The sequence below is a fragment of the Oxyura jamaicensis genome (assembly GCF_011077185.1).
Source record: "Oxyura jamaicensis isolate SHBP4307 breed ruddy duck chromosome Z unlocalized genomic scaffold, BPBGC_Ojam_1.0 oxyZ_random_OJ72400, whole genome shotgun sequence".
NCBI classification, from domain to species: domain Eukaryota; kingdom Metazoa; phylum Chordata; class Aves; order Anseriformes; family Anatidae; genus Oxyura; species Oxyura jamaicensis.
Genome location: NW_023305602.1, coordinates 615,959 through 634,420, shown reverse-complemented (window position 1 = coordinate 634,420; position 18,462 = coordinate 615,959). Strand labels below are relative to the sequence as shown.

At 42.2% G+C, this 18,462-nt stretch overlaps 1 protein-coding gene and 1 long non-coding RNA gene across 2 annotated transcripts in view; both read left to right on the top strand.

The window, feature by feature from the left end:
* Positions 1 to 18,462, top strand: part of LOC118158714 (CUGBP Elav-like family member 4) — a 926,766-nt gene that overhangs the window by 312,400 nt on the left and 595,904 nt on the right. The gene's annotated exons all lie outside the window — the stretch shown is intronic.
* On the top strand, positions 729 to 2,649 carry LOC118158718. Its single transcript, XR_004746883.1, has 3 exons — positions 729 to 853; positions 936 to 941; positions 2,638 to 2,649. It is a non-coding gene; the product is annotated as an uncharacterized LOC118158718 (long non-coding RNA).

The window sequence follows — 18,462 nt, the reverse complement described above, 5'->3', positions numbered from 1 at the left end:
GCCCGTCATGATAATTGTTGAGCGATCTCCCTGTCCTTATCTCAACCCTTGAGCCCTTTGCATCCTACTTTCTCCCCCTTTCCCTTTGAGGAGGGGGAGTGAGAGCGGCTGTGGTGGAACTCGGCTGCCCACTTGAGTAAAACCACCACAGGCAGCCAAGCCTTTATCTCTCAACCTCACAGGCTGTATTCCAGGGAAGGAAAACAGCTTTAATCTGCTAGAAGAATCCCAATTTATGTTTGAAAGCATGTTTGCGCTGGGAATTGGACTGGGGATTCAGCTCTGCCTTCAGTGTGGAGAGTTCATCTACACAGATTTATGCTGTCGTGGTGGTAATGAGCAGAGTTTGCATGGGGAAGGCCCAGAGGATGCTGGCTCTCCGGAAGGCTTCCCCAGACCTTCCCCTCACTCCCACTGAAAGCTGGTGGGATTCGAGGGAACCGTTCTGCCTCTTGCTGCTTTCACTGGGGAACTGCTTTTGTTGAAATGAGGGATTCTCACTCTGCCTGGCCTCGGCTGGATTCAGCCCTGTCCTTACAGAGCTGTTGGCCAAGCGGGTGAAAGGAAGCTGCCTGATGGCAATATTGGCAGGTGTGTCCTTGGCAGCAGCCTACACTCCCTCCTCCCCAAAGTACAGATGGTGTGTGGATTAAAGTCTCAGGTGTCTTTTACTTCGGACAGATCTGGATCTTGTACAGTCTATTGCTGAAAACCCGTGGTCTCCTCAGTGTGAGAAACACTCTGTAGCCAATAACATAGGCTCAGGCGAGGATCTCAGTGAAGTAGCATTTTTATTCACGATTGCAATGGCAGGCATCCCACAAGCAGGCGTGCACCTACTAGTTCCATAACAGTTTTTTGTCTGATGTACCCAGCCTCTTCTTTGCATAAGATTAGACAGAAGCTTCCTTCACCTCTCGTAGCTCTCTTTAGAGGAGTTTGTGGCCATCTCCAGCTCTTGCAAGCCCTCTCTGCAGAGATCAGAGCAGTTGTGCCACTCTGGGATACTTGGAAGCCCAAACTCTTGCTTAGGCTTGAAGCAAACTATGAGTTCAAGTCTGATGTACTTAATGTAATCTCCTTAACTGCATGGTGGGTTTTAAAGAGCACAGGCCTGGTCCCATGATATCACAGGAATATGTTAGTTGAATAGGGTGAATCCCAAGGCCCGAAGGCCTGGTGGTGTCTACTCCCAAACTTGTTGATCCGACTTGGAGATGTCATGTTTGTGTCCTAACACATTTGGTGTTAGGAAAGGTGTGCTCGGACCTAATCTGCTTCTTCTCCCTCCATCCCATAATGGGAGAACAAGGGGTGACTTGGTGAAATTAACTGCTGGCAAATTTAGAATAAATAAAAAGAACCACTATGCCATTTGCCAGTTCCCTGTGGGATTTACAGCCACGGGAGGTCATCGAGACAAATACTGTGGCTGTATTATTAAAACAGGCTAGATAATTTTATTACCATTAATAACGTTTTCAGTTATGTAAGCTGAGATAATGAATCTAATCAAATCTCATGCTTCAGGGCGTAAACAGGGCCTGCAGGTGTCAGGAAGAAGTTTCTTTTACCCCACATGCAGCCCTGCCCAACGGGCTGAGTGCTGTGCGTGGGGCTGCCCCTGTGGGGACACTGGCACATCAGTCACCACGGGAGCAGGTGGCCAGGGCCAGTACCATGGTGGTCTCCAGGCCCACCTCTCCTCCTGCCCATGCTCACACCACCCTGGTGGCTGATCCCATCTGCTGGCTGCCCGCACTGTCCCATACCTTGCCCTTCTTCCAAGCCCTGCCGCAAGCTGGGCTAACGAGGCTGTCTGGCTGGCTTTGTGGAGCAAGAAAATGTGCTTGTGGGGGGTCTCTGGTTTGTGGCACAGGTTGTAAACCCATGATATCTCCTGAGGTTTCTTTGCAGCTTTGTTTTAATGACTGAGTACGTTCCCTGATAACATTCAGCATCCTCCACTGAAAAGTTTTTGTAAGCAACCTCAGGAAAGTGAGGGTGTATGCACTGAATGCCCAGCCACTAGTTTCCTTCTTGGTGTGCGGAAAGGCTCTGAGCAGAAAGGAGAGGTGATAAGTAGACAGGAAAGTGCTTTTGGATGTCTCTTCTGGGGAACAGGTGAAAATAGCAGCCGTGTCATTGTTATTTGGGAAAGGAGAAGCAAGGGAGAAAGTGGCATCTAAGTCACATGCACAGTTTGGGATCTGCAGTGATTACTCATGCAGATAACTGGGCTGGCGCCTGACAGGCAGATGAATGGGCTTTGGGCTTGCAGAGCTGGGAGCAGATAAGACCAAGCCACGTGTGAATAGGTTTGAGGTCCTCACTTTGCTGTTACCACGTTTTGCCAGAGCAGCCCTTCTGTCCCTGCTGCGGGAAGGGGGTGGCAAGAGGGGCCCAAGGGCCAGGCTGCTGGGGCAAGCGCTGTCTTCGGCTGAAGCTGTCCGACACCAAGAGCAGCTTTCAAGTCTATCTTATCTCAAATTCAGTGATGTGATCCTCTGATTTCCACTCTACATGTACAAATGGGCCAGGCAAGAGCTCAAGCAATGGTTAGGAAAGAACATGAATCACAGCTCCTCAGACTTTATATTTCCTAAATCAAAGCCTGGCACACAGAACTATGGGTAGATCTCATTTATTATTGCTTAATTAAAGGTTCAATGCACAAAGAGATGCCTCTTGTTTCACTTTAGCTAGCCAGTAAGATCATAATTGTACTGATGTCGGGGCCAGCTTTCTAAGTAGCTATTGGAAGTCACTGCAAGGAAGATCCGAGCTATTCTACAGGGAATTCTACACAACAAAAGTTACGTTCATATTTTTTAATTAAGACATTACATTTTTTTTCTCCATTGTGTTGCACCAGGCTCCATCGTTGATTCCTTCTCATTCCTCACATTTCCAAACTTGAGCATTACAGTTAGCAAAGAACAATTTTTCATGGTTTTATTCTTTCCGATTAAACAAAAATGTTTTTTAAATGTTGACCCAAATGAAATCGTCTAGCCCTACTAGCACAACAGCAGTATGTTTCCTCAGCACAATAAAATAAATATTTCAGTTTGACTGTAATACACCTTTACAGTTTTCAGATTTAAATAATTTTAGATACTGTGTTAGTTTCTTGTAATAATAATAAAAAAATCAAAATGTCAGGTTTATGTGATTCAGCTGTAAAACATCTGCAAAATCAGTCCACTTCTCTACCTCTTTGCTTAAAATAATTTTCCCCAAGTGAAGTAGGTGCAAATGAATATCGGTGTATTTAGACCCACGTTGCATTTTGAAAGAAATTCAATGGTTTGTAAGGTGACAGACACAATATATAAGGGTGAAAATGATCAAATTGCGTTTTTTGGCAGGATCTTTCTCCTCCAAGGTGATGTAAGAGCTCCATAATATGTAACCCGTCTTTAGGGGATCATGGCAGAGTTGAGGCTTGCAAGGGGGAAAAAAATCTTTCTGACTTAACAAACTCAACCTGGAAACTCTACAAGAGAGAGAGAGAATAAAATATGAAAACCCCAGATGGCATTTTATACAGAGTCACTTTCCTGACTGTGAGTGCATTTTAAAGGAATTGTCCTACATTCTGGGATGTCATAAATCCAGCTTGATATAGTGCCATGCTGCTCACTTGCTGTCTGAAACCTGCATCCTCGGCTTTTGTTTGTTTGGGGCTTGGGGTTTTGTTTTGTTTTCTACCATAAAGAAAGAGGAGCAATTTGTGTGCGAGACAGCGAGAGCACAGGCAGGGAGCGCACATTCCTTGCTTCGCCTGACTCTGCAGTGCTCCGAATAAGTGAGACATCTCTATAGTGTGCAAATAATGAGAGGCCAATTATGCCCGAGGAAGGAGGGCAGGGGATAGGGGTCTGATGAATAAATAGTAAGTAAGACTGACTTACGTGGAAATTGAGCCAAAAGCTGCTTTCTGCTTCAGAAGTTATTAGCTGGCGCTGCTGAGTGCAGCCAGCTGGCCCCACGTGAGACATGGTGTGGCAGGGCCAGGGGGGCAGGAGCCCCACGAGGGCGGGGGCGAGGGCCTGCCCCTGGGGATTTGGGGTCCCAGAGGCTGCTGGCATCCCCCTACTTTCAGGGTTTGGAGGATGTCATAGGCAGACACGCTGCCCATCGCACCAAGAGGCAGCCTGGAGTAAAGAGGTGAAATTCACTCGCACTTTGTGCCAAAGGGAGGTGGAGAAACAGCGCCCAGTGGTGCTGGGGTGCAGAGCTGCCCACAGCTCAGGAGGTTATGGTCATTTTTTATCCTGCTCCCTACCACGGGGAAGGCTCTCACTTGCTATACACAGCTCTCCAGCCCACCAAAAGCTTTTCCTTGGATTTAACGTTATAGAAATGGGCTTCTTTCTATGTGTGGGTGTGAACGTACATGAGTGGATTAATAGGGACATTTATCTGTATACATGCACACAGTTACAGCTCCGTACATTTGTACATAAATATATGTATAAATATATTGAGAGATATAACATATTTTAGTCATTTCACTTTTGCTACCTGAAGACCAAAACTTTAAGAGGAATATGTACTTAAATAAATTGACACAGCGCTTGAAAGTGTAAGTGGATGCTGCAGTACTTGGCCTTAAGCTGAGACATGAAGCAGGAGTCCTAGTGAATTCCTAATAAAAGCAATAATAATAATAGAAGGGAAATCAAATAGCTAGATGGAAATGAAAGGATGACTGTTGTATTTAAGTTTTATGACAGCTGTATCTGTGACATTGCCCCTGCACTGTGCCTCAGCCCCAGCCTTGCACACCCCTGGCTCAATTTGCCAGTTCTTTCAGCGTTCGCTTCAATTTTCACCATCCCCTTTCCTGTCCAAGGAGGACCTGTGGCTCCGTGCACTTGCCATTGAATCAAGTGCTGTAAAACCACCCAACACTGGTTGTGTTGGCAGGTTTTAGGAGTGTGCTACCTGGGACAGCACACAGGAAGTGTCACCACATCTTTTAAAGTTTTTTTTTTTTTTTTTTTTTTTTTTTATCATTATCTTATTTCCCCCTACAAGATGCACAAGAATTTTTTATTATTACTTAGTAAGGCAGTTATTAGTGGTAGACAGAGACTTACGAGCAGTCCCACATTTGGGTTCCATCCAACTCAGGACATTCTGTGATTGTAAGAAACTTCTGCATACCCCTCGGTAACAAACTCGGTGTCCTGTAACTCAATGCTTTTGAAGTACTACCAGAGATAACCCAAGTGGCTTGGAGGCAGCACCTCTTTGATGAAGTCCTGCAGCAGACGCGTATGCCAACCCTGTATGGTGAGCCTGCAGCACCAAGCCCATATGAATGCGGCAGAAGGGTTTATCTGCACTGGGGAACCAGGGCAGGGGAAGCAGGATTGGGAACATCAGGGGATGCTGGTTTATTCAGAAATTAATGGTGTTACTTTGTGAAAGGCTTTTTTTGAGAGCCAGCAGAGGCCAGTGGGCCACAGGTGAAGAAACACTGCCTAGTTTACTCTGAAAAGACTTCCCTGTGCAGACAAGCCGTAAGGAAAAGGTGTTTTCAGTCTTTGGTAACATCTCTGCAATACCAAATGACTGCACTTCTCCTGTCAGCTAAAACACAGCAAAGCTGACGGTGCAACCAGGTACCTCAGAGTAATGATGACAAAGACTTACTTGCCATATACTCAAGTGAGGTTTCCATTACAAAAGCATTTTTCTGTGAAGGACTTTGCTGTAAGCTGGCACACATACAAACGCCAGCTGAAAATCCTGAAGGCTCCTCCAAAAGCAATCACGGTACAGTGCAGAAGGGCAACAGCCTTTCGTTTCCTAAGCATGACCACCCCGGGTTCTCCAGCAGCACTGACCCAGTACCCAAGTTAGTTTTAGTTGAAGCATTGAGCTTCTAGCAAGTCTGGTGTACTTAAACTGTGTCCGTGGTCACAGACATGCTGTCTGTTTCGTTTTCTGAAACTTGGGATACCTAACTTTATGATAGTGATGTTGAGTAGCCATTAATTCTCATTTATTTCAGCTATTCCTCAACTCCAGGTTATGAGTTCTTCAATAAAAATCTCCCAAAGTTACCTTGGTGACTCATACGTTTGCCAAGCTGACAGATTTATGACAGTTACATATATAAATATTTATATGCTGGGGCAATGCAATTTTTAAAGGAAGATATACACACTCTTTCCAAGACTTTCAAACAAGGCAGAACACACTTGCATAACGTGACATAACTGTGTACCAGGCAGTGGGTGTCAATGTGTGCCTGAGCACACAGATTCACATGCTAACGATCATACAGATGTTCTGACAAGCAGAGCCTTCTTAGTCCCAGGCAGCACTCGTGGACTTTTCAGCAAGCCAGAACATGCTAACATATGTGTAGCTGCTGCATGCATCCATAAATTCCTCAGACACCAGAATAAAACCTCATATACCTGCATGTTGCCGGAGAAGGCAGCACAGGATCACAACTCTCACAGGAGCAGGTATGGTGCTTTAGTAGGCAGTTTATATGCTTAAACCCGATTTTTACACTCAGGCTTACTATTTCACAAGCAAGTTGAGTATAGGACATCAAAGAATCTCATACTCAACATCCCCAAATTCATCTGTATATACGTGACCATACACATTGACAGTCATACGCCTCTTGTTGCGATGATAGGAGAATTGTCATTGGAAATAATTCTCTTTAGTTTCTTCCCCATCACACAGACATGCACACACTACTTCCTTCTCTTTAGACCTGACTGAACCTCTCTGAGTTGCATCACCCTAGGCTGGTGACCAGAGCAAATCCTTGGCCTATAAATTCTGGTGATGAGTTCAGCTGTTTTATTGTCTGGCAGAATAGATGGAGATGATACAAAGTCCAAAGGAAAGAAAGAGGAGGGGAGTCATTTATATGTAAATGACACAGCAATTTATAGAAGAAGCCAGTGGTCTTTTATTTTTGTAAGGCTGAGGGCTTGCTTTATCAGCATCCCATTAACACAAACATACTCTGAAGGTACCATTCTACTAGCTCCATCTTTCCTTTCTTTGTCTGAAGGTCTAAATATAAAAACACTTTTTTCCCCTTCTCTTGCTTTAAAAATAGAACTGTGATGAAGTCTTCCTCCTCCCCTGCATTTCACAGAATCACAGAATCACAGAATCACAGAATAGTCTAAGTTGGAAGAGACCTCCAAGATCACCAAGTTCAACCTCTGACCTAATGCTAAGAAGTCCTCCACTAAACCATATCCCTTTTGCTCCACTAAACCATATCCCTAAGCTTCCCATTTGATGGGGAAATCTCCGTGGCCATTTAGATTTTTCTTATGCATTAATAAAACATCACAGGTAAGTAGTGGGAAAGAGACCAAAAATCTTGCCTGTGACAACAAAATGCCTTTCTGTTCTGCTGTTTCCACTCAAATTCACTGCTGCTGCTTCTTATCTCCCAAACTTTGGCTTAGTGTGGAACATGCAACACAGAGAGGGATATATATATGCATACATAAAGGGTATGTGTTGTGTCTCCCGATCACTTGCATGCACTGTGGGTGACATGGTGTGGCACAGGAATCAGGTGAGCCTATCCTTCTGTTGGGGCTTGTCTCTGACACATCTGTCACATCTAGGCAGCTGTGGAGAGTAAAGCAACAAAAGTTGGCAGCTTCCTAATTCAAATCCCAGCCCTGGAGCTTCTTTCCTGGGTTTATTGCAGATTCAAGACTTTGAGCAAGGTGGGCTCCGATTCTGTGTGCTTTGTGGTGAGATGCTTGAAGTGAAAGGAACACAACATAAACTACCACAGAGATAAGACAATGTGAGATTTTGAGAAGCAACGGGAATCTGAGCTCAGAGAGGAGTCAGGATGAGCACTGGTTTTACCCTAGAAGGCTCAAATTGGAAAAAAAAGTGCAGTCTCTTTGCAAAACTTCAAAAATTAACTCTCCTGGCCTCAATTGCCCATCTGTGATGTCCAAAGAAGGATTATAAAGCTTACTTGTCTAACATGCCTTTCATTATGTGACAGTGCTGGCAAATTGTGCTGCTCACTGCCCTGGCTGCTGACAGCAGAGGAAGAGCCATGGCAGTGTGATGCAAGTTCAGTTACCTGGCTGATCCTCAGCCTGAGCCAAATCATGTAGGGAAAGAGCTAGACAGTGCTGACATCCAATGTCTGTGCCATTTTGTGCTCACCCACACACATCTTTCCAGATGTAACAGCACTACGAAGTGTCATGGGCTTGGAAAATGACTGTTGTTAGCTAATGAAAACTTTTGTGGTATTTTTAGTTTTTGTATCGCATTGAGGGCTTTTGGTATATAAAGTCAACTACTCAGTCTCAGTCTTTTGAAGGTCTGAGGTTCATTCATCAGTCTTCCAACTTGTTTTCCAGTTTTGCAACCAGAAATATGTTTAGGATATGGTCAAAACCCCTTTAATTCTAAGGAGCAGCTTCAGTAGTCAGGAGCAGCTTCTGTCCAGACATCTAAGTAAGATCTCCTGTTTTTCTTCCCTATCTGTATAATATTCAGTATAGCATTATCTTTTCTTTCATTTTCCCCATCCCTTTCTAATTAAGGGAAACCAGATTCATCACTTGTCTTTTCTGTTATTGAAGTATTAAACAGCCTGTGTGTATATATATGCACACACATGCATATATATGGTCACAAATTTACAGTTCAGCAACTAACTTTTCCTGACTTAACAGCATAGAATAGTTTTAAAAGTTTAATTCTACTTCATATTAAATATCAAGTATCAATAAGGCTACAAGCCTTACCAGAGAGTTTAAATTTAGGAACAGGGCCATGTTGGAATGGGTTGTTGGAAGTCATCGTTAGGAATGTTCCCGTCTTAAATCACTTTCTAGGACTTAAAAATGATCGTGTGCTGTAAGCACCCATTGTGCTTTTGAGGTTTGGAAATTAAGGGAGTACAATAAAATTGCTGAATAGGGTCTACTGTTTCTTGTCTTATTTTCTTCAGAATAGTGAATCTTAAAATATACTGCCACGTTTGCTGAACCTGTTTGTGTGTGCGTGTATAGCCATTTTGAAGTAGGAACAGAAGTACGTAGAATCCTTTAGGAATTTACTGTAAGTCAGTAATGGATTTTGCTTGTTTTCAGGCCTGGTTTTAAAACATCTTGTAAAAAAAAAAAAATATCCCCAATGCATATTGTGCAGGAATTAATGTGGAACTAGAGCAAAATTACTCTGCCTCTTATGCATTAAAAAAATCCCAGTGACACTAGGTTCAAAATATTGCAAAAATGTGTTTCTCCCTCCTCTACTCTCTCTAATATTTTAGCAACTCAGTATAATTCTTCATTATTTTGTTGTTTGATATATAGGAAAGGGGACCTTGAGCACAGAGTAAGTGCTTCTAGTATAGCTCTAAGATATGTGATCTGCAAAACATAGTATTACATAAGTCTGATAAAGCAAAATGTTTATAAGCCATTCGCCAAAGCAGATTTTTGTAACTAGGGGGGTTTAACTCAGTAAAGTACCATGAGTTTATACTGGTTTAGCCCATATAAAGAAAGCTGTAGATAACCCTCATCTTTGAAGCTAAACAAATTTTGACCTTTATAGGCTTTATTTTTTCCCCTTTTGTCATGACATGGTTGCATTATGAAAATAAACATTCTGTACTTATAAAAAGAATATATTTATCAAAGGACTAAAATTATATTAAAGTCAACTTTATATTACAGAAATATATGTGTGTTAAGAAGGAAGGGACCCTGATCTAAGCTGGCGCTGCTCTAGATGGAGCCTGCACCAGATGAACCCCTTCCAATCTTAGTGCCTCCATTATTTTGGCAATGCTGAAGGCTGAATTGTACTACTTTAAGGGCTAATGCATTGAATTCAGAGATCAGTCCACTGTGTCTGAGCACATCCTAAGCTTGCAGTGAGCTACCAGGGCATGTCCAGCTGGAGCAAAAGGGTTTTGGATGTGATTGTTTGGAAAGTTCCTCCTCTTGCAGTTTCACTTCTGGCCTTGGTCTCAGGAGATCTAGACTTTATCCTTGCTTGGTTACTGATTTATTGTGACAGCCTGTGAAAGATGCATCCTCTTCTTTGCCTTACCTTCTCTGTCTGTAAAATAGGTGTAAAAAAGCCAGGCCTCTGTGAGCCTGGCTTTGAGAAGTACTGAAGAAACACGTCACACGTTATTATACAAGGTCTAATGAGTACCAGTAAAGATGCTGCTCAAGGTTTGCTTTTACTAGGACGTTTGTGTCTAGACTTGCCAAAATAGGGCTCTTGTCACCAACAAGACCCCTAGAATATGATCCCCTTCCTATATACATTGATCTCCTGTTTTCTTCATACAGATGCAATTAATTTCTTAGAAATATTGCAACTGAGTTAAGCAAACACAGCAGTCACTTTATGATTCTGTAGGAAATGCTGTTTAGAGTGGGAGGATGACTAGGGGAAATAAGATAAAGATAAGCAAGGAAAAAAAATTGACTGAGCATCAGGAGAAATGTCTTTCCTGTGTTAAGGTCTGATAGGGTGTGATTGTGTCTGCTTTATGCTGTATGGAGTCCTACACGATGAGTTGCAGAAGCTGCTGAGGGAGAAGGTGAATTGAGTCAATTTGCAGAAGTGAAAGCCATCCAGCTGGCTTTAGATATTGCTGAACGAGAAAAGTGGCCAGTTCTCTACCTATACACTGATTCATGTGAGATAAATACTAAAATTCCAAATAGGATCAAAGTTTAATCAAAGTTTGTGATTTATTAAGTAAATAGAGGCAAGCAAACAGCGCTGGGTGCGCCGGGAGTCTCTGGTCCACCAGGACGCACACCTGTTAAATCACGTGGTTGATTTTTATACTATTAGACTAATACATATTCATCACTATTCCTAGAAAAGGCAGGGTTATTATAATTAGTTCCCAGAATCCGGACCCCCTCTGGGCGCATGCGTATCAGTCTCTGGTGGTCTTCCTGGGGGTCTCTTGTGCTGAGATTCGTAGCCTCCCAAGCTTTGTCTTTCGGTTGTCCTTCAGCTCTCCCCCCTCTCTCCTTATTTGGCGAATCCCTCTGCCAGACATCAGAGGCTTGGGCAGCGTCTCATGCAGAAATCAGCAGTTTCCGAAAAAAAAAAACTTCTCGGTCCTCTTATCTCTCAGACTCGAGTCTCAGTGTTCGTCCTTGAAGCCCTCTATTTACACAAATTGCTAGGCCTTTAGTTAGCACAATACAAGAACTATGTACACTAACCACTCTGTTTTTCTTAGACAGAAAGTTACATTTCATCCTGTGGCCCTAGCATTGTTTCATCCTGACACGAATCAAATGAAACATATTTCACAATTCCCCACTTCCTTTTTCCATAGTATTGATTCGTGTTCTCTCTTCAACCTTTTCTAGTAACAATTGGATCTCATCTGTCGGTTCTGGGAGAGAACTCCATTTCTTAAGCATCATTACTGATACATCACCTTTCTTCTCTATTGAAGTCATTACAAACTGGGTACTATTTATTATTCGGTGTATTAGTAATGTAAAACAAGGTATCATACAAGGTAAAAATAATAACATCATTATACCACATGAAAACAAAAACATTATTCTTTTAACCCATGGTCCTCCAGGCAGCCATGAAAACAAATCCCAATCTGTACCCCTCCAAGTTTGTACTGGGACATGAGCCAATTTTCTGATTTCCTTCGTTATTTGTTTAACCACTTTCCCATTATCATCGATTAGTAAGCAACAATTGGAATCATTCAGTTTTCCACACACACCTCCTTCTTCTGCTAGTAAATAGTCTAAAACCATTCTATGTTGAAATATGGCATTCCTCATCTGGGTGGACTGATCAGCTAAAAGATCCAAAGCTGCTGCTGTTTGATTGGTTATAATTTCGAGGACAGCTTGCAGTCTAATTATTCGATTCAGATTATAAATAGGTTCCCGGGCTCCTGATACTACCTCATTTGGGTTCCAGGTAGCTGGTCCGTAATACTGTATGATTCTTTCAGGAGGCCACTCATTTTCTCCCTATTTTTGAGCACTACCCCCTGCTAAGGAAGCATCAATGGATCGTTGTATTCTATTCAGATCATCATATAGTCTTATTCCTAAATTATTCCCTTGTATTTGTGACAATAAAAAGAACAAGGGTCTTATGTACCCCACATAGCATATACCAGACCAGTTTTTCGGTAGTCTCTTATAAGCATGTTTGCCACACACCCAATAATGTCCCTTTAGAGCCCACGTTCTGTTTGGAAAAGGACCATCCCACCCTTCTTTGTTTCTTGGGGCATGAAAGTACAGAGTATCTTTGTTACCGAGTGGTCCTGTTACAATGTTTTTTCCATATGTACACCTCCAAGCCCCTGCATCAGATTTCCACTCACAAGTACAATTAAGTCCCTTTTGGCAACCTGTCATATTATGAGCTGACCAAAAATATTTAAAGAACACCCTCTCCCCATTTTCATTTTGCCATTTCCAGCGGTAGACCCTTACCACGTGTTGTTCCTTAGTGGCGTTATCCCGCTGACAGCTCAATATCTGACCATCAAATTGTCTTGTCGCTTGTGCTCTTGCCACGGCTTCACATCCAGGTCCAAAGAATTCTTTATATGAGCATTTCAGCCAAGTCCCGTTTCTCAGCTGGACATGTGTGGCGTTCCATTTCCCACTGTGTGCTGTGCAGTTTATAGGTTTACATTCAGGATCAGTACAATCATATCCAGGAGACAAAGTCCAGTTGCAAATGCTTTTTCCCACTGGTACCGTTCCTGTTCTGTTTAAACAGTATATACCCCGATCTGACGAGTGCAATTTCCACGGGTCTGCTTCCTCTTTCCAAAACTGCGTCCCATCATGAACTTCACTCAAATTACTAACCCACCACTTAGGTTCGACCGGGCCAGCTACCCAGGGCCAATTTTCAGCTCCCCCCGGTCCACCACAAACCCAGCAGTTACTAAGGCTAAAGGCCTTAGCCACTTCCTCCCCCAGAGTGAAAAAGTTATTTCCCCATTCTTGCCCATGGCTTAATTGCCCCTGTAATAACAATACCAGGAAGTATAACATTTTTTATCCTTATTTCCGTCCAGTCTTGAGAGTGTAGTATACGTCTCCGATCAAGAGGTTGGGCCCGCTTCCAGGATCGATTTGGGCTTTGTTACCATTCAGCTTTTCGGGGCGATCCGGCTCCTGGAAAACTAATCACAACTTTATATGACTTTAAAACAGATTCTTATATTATTTTCCCTGGGACAACTTAACCTTAGTATGGGAGAAGTCCAGTCGAGGCCCTCTCACTCGGCAGTCAATACCCATAGGGGTTGCCTCCCTCGGTAGACCATACACACCGCAGTGGAGAGTCCTACCCCGGTCTTGCCTTCTCCCTTTTCTCCTTTTTACCTGGTGTCCTTAATCCATGCATAGCTTCATTACCAGAGTATTAGTTCCAGTTCCTCAGGAGTGGATTCAACCCTTCAAGCTTCGATAGTTATTGGCCCCTTCACTCTGGATGCGTGGGTCCAACCCCTTTCTACTGTTCTCACAGCTGTTTCAGTAGTAAGTAAAACAAGAAAAGGCCCTTCCCATATAGGAGATAGGCTTTTTCCTTTCCAGGTTTTTATTAGAACCTTATCTCCCGGTTTTAGCTGGTGAATTGCAAATCCTAAAGGTGGTGTTTGAGCCATCATTCCAATTTCTCTTAGTTCTTTTAATCTTCTTCCAATGGTGATTATATACTTCTGAATATTATGATCTTCAACCACATTATTCCCTAGAGGCATCCCCTGAGAATAAGGCATGCCATATAACATTTCATATGGTGATAATCCAGTCTCACTGTGTGGTTTAGTTCTAATATTCAAAAGTGCCAATGGTAAACACTTTGTCCAGGGCATTTGTGTCTCGATCATTAATTTAGCCAATTGTTGTTTTATTGTTTGATTCATTCTTTCTACTTTTCCCGAGCTTTGTGGGTGCCACGGAGTGTGGTATTCCCACTGAATACCTAATGATTGGCATAACAATTTTATTACTTTTGAAGTAAAGTGTGTGCCCTGATCAGAATCAATATACTGGATTATCCCATATCTGGGTATTAGGTGTTCTAATAAAATTTTTACCACCACTTGTGCTGTAGCTCGTGCTACAGGATATGCTTCAACCCATTGTGTTAAATGATCCACTATTACCAACAGATATTTTATCCTCCCTACCTTAGGCAATTCAGTGAAATCAACTTGTACTTTTTCGAAAGGTCTGTAAGCTGTCTTCCTCCCTCCTGTGGCCACTTGTCAAAACACTTTTTTATTTATCTTCTGACAAGTCAAACAACCTTGTGTAATTTGCTTTGCTATTTCATAAATACCAATACAACGGAATTGTTTAAGGAAATGATCACTTAATGCTTTTGTACCCCAATGTGTGTGTGCATGTAACCGTTCTAATATTTGTCTCGTACAGGCTTTTGGTAATATTTCTCGTCCGTCAGGCAGTGTCCATTTTCCTTGTTCTAATTTAGCCCCTATTCTCTCCAATTTCGTTCGTTCTTCAGGAGTAAACTTTTTTTCCTCTTCTTCTTCTTGTTTTTCTTCCTTCTGTATTACATTAATTTTAACGACCGGAGTCCTCAAGGCCGCTCTTTGGGCTTCTTTATCCGCTAAATTATTTCCCCTGATTCGATAATCTAATCCTTTTTGGTGTCCCCTCACATGTACTACTGCTATCTCCTTCGGTTCTCTTAGTGCCCTTAAAATTTTTACTATTAATTCTTGATGTATGAGATTTCTTCCTTGAGTGTTAATTAAACCTCTTTCTTCCCAAATTTTTCCAAAAGTGTGAACCACCCCATATGCATATTTTGAATCTGTAAATATAGTCCCACTTTTTCCTTTTAATAGTTCCAGGGCCCTACATAAGGCATACAGCTCACAAGCCTGAGCTGACCATGATGGACTTAAAGGCCCTGATTCCACAGGTTCTAGGTCCTTATTAATTATTGCATATCCTGATTTTCTTTTTCCTTCCACAACTCGGGAAGAACCATCTACAAACAATGTTTCCCCTTTTTGCAACTCAGTGTCTCTTAAATCTGGCCTTCCCTTTGTCTGCGTCTCAATTACCTCTAAGCAATTATGTTGTAATTTGTCAGATGGTTCTCCAGACAAAAATTGTGCTGGATTCTGAGCAGAGGTTACTCTTAGTTCCAAGTCAGGGGAGTCAATTAATATTGCCTCATACTTTAGGATTCGGCTATCTGTTAACCATTTCTCTGCTTTCTGTTGTAAGACACTTCGAACATTGTGTGGAGTATATACCTTTAAAGAGGCACTGAAGGTAATCTTTCTAACTTCCTCTATTAACAATGCTGTAGCAACTAAAGCTTGAAGACAGGCAGGCCAGCCTCTGCTTACTGGATCGAGTAACTTAGAACAATACCCTACAGGTTTCTTAATTCCTGCCCAATCTTGAGTAAGAACTCCATAGGCTGTCTGATTTGATGTATTCACAAAAAGATAGAAAGGTTTTTCCAGATCTGGAAGGCTTAATACAGGTGCTTGTATTAATGCCAATTTAATTTCCTCGAATTTTTGATCATCCTCTGTAAACCACTTAAGCCGGTCATTAGTTAATTTTTCATATAAAAACTTGACTTTTTCACTATAATTCTCAAGCCATGGTCTACAATATCCTAATAATCCTAGTATTTGCCGAATTTCTTTTTTAGTTTGTGGGGGTCTTAAAGATAGAATACCAGATACCCTGTTAGAATCTAACTTCTTTTTCCCTCCACTCAGCCAATGCCCTAAGTATTTCACCTCCTGTTCCACAAATTGCAATTTTGATTGGGATACTTTTAATCCCTTTTCTCCTAGGAAGTTTAATAATTTAATAGTGGCTTCTCGAGTTTCTTCCTCAGTTTCTCCTGCCACTAATAGATCATCCACATATTGCAATAATTTTACTTCCTTGGGTAATGTGAAATCTTGTAAGATCTTCTCTAAAGCTTGCCCAAATAGATTTGGTGATTCCGTAAATCCCTGTGGCAGCACAGTCCATCTTAATTGTTGTTTTCGTCCTGTTTCGGGATCCTCCCATTCAAAGGCAAAATAATCTCTGGATCCCTCATCTAGAGGGCAGGACCAAAAAGCATCTTTCAAATCTATGACACTATACCACATATGTCTGGGAGATACATTACTCAGTAAAGTATAGGGATTTGCCACCACAGGAAATTTAGTAATTGTTCTCTGATTGACAGCTCTCAGGTCTTGTACCATCCTATAGGACCCATCTGATTTTTTTACCGGGAGGATGGGTGTATTATGAGACGACATACATGGTTCTAAAGTTCCAGGAGTCTGTCTACTACAGGTTTTAATCCTTTTCGACCCTCCATTGGTATAGGGTATTGTTTGATTCTGATTGGACGATGTGGATCTATTATTTGAACACTTATAGGGGTCATTTCTATTTTTCCAATTTCCCCTTCTTTATACCATACTGAAGGGTTAATAAATTCCTCATCTTCTTGTGTTAAAGTGTACAATTTAATCTGCAATTTGTCTCCTTGACTATGAATGCTCAGGTTTAATTTTAAAATCAAGTCCCTTCCTAATAAATTGTGCTCTGCTTCAGGGAGCAACAGTAAATCATTAAAACAAATTTTCCCTTCTGTTTCTACTTCTATATCTTTTAAGACGGGTACTTTAAAAGGCTCTCCTTTTGCCCCTACTACTGATACATAACTTTTCCCTTTTTCTACTCCTCTTGGAAGGTGTTGGATAGTGGATTTTTCAGCCCCTGTGTCCACTAAGAATGAAACTTCCTCTTTATGGGGACCAATTAATAGTTTTATCAAGGGCTCTGTTGATGTTAAAGTCCCCAGAAAATATAGCCCCTGACACCCCTATTCTTCTTTGAATATTTTCTCATCTTGTTCCCGCTTACGACAGTTCTTCTGAATATGCCCTTTCTTGTTACAGTAGTAACAGACAGGAATTGTGCTTTTCTCTTGATAAGCCTGTCCTCTGTGTGTTTTGTCTACTCCTTTCTCCCTTCTTTCTCTGGACAAGGTCTTATCTCTCTGACTTTCTCTTACAGCTGCTACAAAGATCTTGGCTTTTACTTTTTGTTTCTCCTCATCTCTCCGGACATACACTTTCTGGGCTTCCCTAAGTAATTCTTCTAATCCTCTTTCTGGCCAGTTTTCCAGTTTTTCTAACTTCCTTCTTATGTCTCCCCATGATTTAGCTACAAATTGTGTTTTAAGAAGTGCGGTTCCGGCCACTGTATTTGGATCTATTCCAGAATACATTTGTAAACTTTTTTTTAATCTCTCCAACCATTCTGTTGGAGATTCATCTTTCCCCTGTTGTTCATTAAATGCTTTATGAATATTCTTTCCTTGGGGAACCGCTTCCCTTATTCCCTGTATGATTAATGTTCTCAAATCCTTCATGTTCTGCCTTCCTTGTGGTTGTTGATGATCCCAGTGGGGATCCACATTTGGCCATTTTTGGTCTCCCGGGAGTCCTGCCTGATTCTGTCTTTCCCAAATCCTCATTCCTGCTTGCCTGATCATTCCCCTTTCTTCGGCCGTAAATAAGATCCCTAAAATGGACTGTAGTTCTTCCCAGGTATAAGTATTAGGACCTAGGAATTGGTCTAGTTTTTCAGCTACTGCGAGAGGGTCGTCTAATAAAATCCCCATTTCTCTCTTAAAGTTTCTTACATCTGTGGTATTTAATGGCACTGCCACAAACCCGATGCCCCCCTGATTGCCTCCGAGGGGTACTTCTCGTAAGGGATATAAAGAAGCTCCCTCATATGCAGCAGTTTTACTTCTCGTACAGGCCGCTGGGGGTCGATCTAATTCCAGTGTTGGTGGTGGTGGAGGCAGGGGCAACGGTGGTACTAATGAAGATTCTACGGCCACCGGAGGCTGGGGGTTCAACGGTGGTACTAATGAGGATCCTACGGCAACCAGAGGGGGAGCAACCGCCGGAGCCGCCGGGGGTGGATTGTTAAGATATGGAGGTAGTGGGGGTGGTAAATTATCTAACGGCTCCCATTCATCCCCTTTTTCTTTTTCACCTTTTTCTTCTTTTTCTTTGTCTTCCTCGGACTTCTCATCTGTTCTCAGTGTAAATATCGAGGCTGGAAAGGGGCGTGAAGCCCTAATCCATAACTCTGCATAATCACTTTCTTCCTGACTAAAAGGTTTCTTTGAATTAACATGTATATTTAAGGCCTGACAAATCCAGTCTTCAAAGGATCCAAAAACAGGACAGAATACATTTGGTCTTAGAGGTTTCTTAGGCCATTCTACCATACAATACTGAATCAGTTTTACTTTACTTTTTCCTTTTCTGGGGCCCCTTTCATCCCAATTTGTAATCATTGTCCCCAACGGACTTTCTGGAGGTATGTCTGGTAATTTTATCCCTTTTTT